Genomic DNA, 2,100 nt, shown 5'->3' on the forward strand with positions numbered 1-2,100 from the left:
GTGTGTGTGTGTGTGTGTGTGTGTGTGTGTGTGTGTGTGTGTGTGTGTGTGTGTGTGTGTGTGTGCATCATAAGAAAAGAGAAAATCACATCTTTAATTGGTGATTACACCATCCAAACCGACGATCGTTTCTGATGTATCAACATATTTGGATACAGAAAATATCAGTCAAATTAATACGTTAACACACCACTATCAAGGCAATCCAAAATTAGTTAAATTCAAAGTCAACTAAGAAAATATTTCCAATAGACGTCTAGTAAACGAACGCATACAAAAATGACGTTAAGAAGGAATATAATATACTTATAAAAGTTAGTTTAGTATTTAAATTTTGATGACGTTAGTGGATAACGAAAGAATAAAAAATATACACATGAATTCTTCAGTATGGCAATTAGAATATATAGAGATTCTACGTCACAGCAATTAGTTATCTATCTATTGAATATGCTAGACATTTTTAGAAGAATTATGCATATTATATCATATGAAAAGCAATTATAATTAATAGGTTATTTAGAATTGAAATACTTTTCTATATTTATGAGAACATTTTAATGTAAAATTACCCTTATAATCTAATAATATTAATTCAGAAGTAATTATATAATACATTTCCTCAAGGCAAAATTTACATTTAGAATTACTAGTATTGTACGATGGTGCATAACTAATAAAGGACCATTTTAAATCATACTTATCTTTTAAATCCCGAATGCATTTATCAACTTTCATAGAATTACCTTTTCTTCTATACTCAAATGAATAAGAATGATCATGAAATCTAGATTTTCATATTCTAACAGACGAACCTATGCAATAACTCTTACGATCTGTTATTACCTTACATTGATACATTATATTCTTCCTTAAACGCTGATTTTCTAAAGGACAGGTAATTTTGTTTTTACTATTACACAGGCATTTATTCACTTGTATGTGATATTCATGGTTAAAAGAATTAGTACTAATCCTAAAAAAACTAGTTCTGAAAATTTATCATTAGAGTTAATTCTACAATTCACAATATCGATTCCCGGAAATGATAGAATATTAAATATGATGAAAATAGTGAGAGTATCTGTTGGGGAAGACATGATTTGGCATGCAAATGGTTCCGGGTTCAGTCCCACTGCATGGCACCTTGGGCAAGTGTCTTCTGCTAAAGCCTCGGGCCTTGTGAGTGGATTTGGTAGACAGAAACTGAAATAAGCCCGTCGTATATATATATATATAGGTAGGCAAAGTAGGCAGTGCCTACCTTGGATAAAATAGATCGACAGCAACATTTTTCTTTCGTGGCAAAATATGCACCTAATTCAATAAAATCATAAAGGTTACTCTGATTACTTTGTATGAAATGCAAAATATATATTTTTCTTATAGATTAGGTAGGCATAATTCGTCCCTGCTTTTCAATCTTAGTATTTAAGCTACGCATAATACTGCTGTAGAACACGTGCCGCGTACATTCTTCCAACAATGTTTTCTTTGCGTGCTATAAAGGTAGGAGTAAATCTGCCTACAACTCAGTCGCACGCCTGTTTCGCTTATTTTTTCTATGTGTTTTACTACATAAAGGTCACCAATTGCCTACCCTTGGTAATTACTGACGGCACGTACCAAGTATGTATGTATGTATGTATGTATGTATGTATGTTTGTATGTATGTATGTATTTGTGTGTCTGTGTTTGTCCCCCGCCATCGCTTGAGAACCAATGTTGGTGTGTTAACGTCCCCATAACCTAGCGGTTCGGCAAAAGAGACCGATAGAATAAGTACTAGGCTTACAAAGAATACGTTTTGGTGTCGATTTGTTCGACTAAAGGCGGTGCTTCATCATGGTCGCAGTCAAATGACTGAAACAAGTAAAAGAATAAACGAATATATATGGATACACACACACACACACACACTCGCACATGCGCACACGCATAAATATATAAAATAGACGAGTAGTATATCCTTGGGTATGGTATATAACTGGAGTCAGAAAGTAAGACGTGAAACTAATGGCAACTTTCTGACAGGTTATATGCCAAAACCAAGGGTAAACTACTCGGCTACATAAAATATAACTGCTCAAAATTGCTTTT

Source organism: Octopus bimaculoides, chromosome 4, assembly GCF_001194135.2.
Source record: "Octopus bimaculoides isolate UCB-OBI-ISO-001 chromosome 4, ASM119413v2, whole genome shotgun sequence".
NCBI classification, from domain to species: domain Eukaryota; kingdom Metazoa; phylum Mollusca; class Cephalopoda; order Octopoda; family Octopodidae; genus Octopus; species Octopus bimaculoides.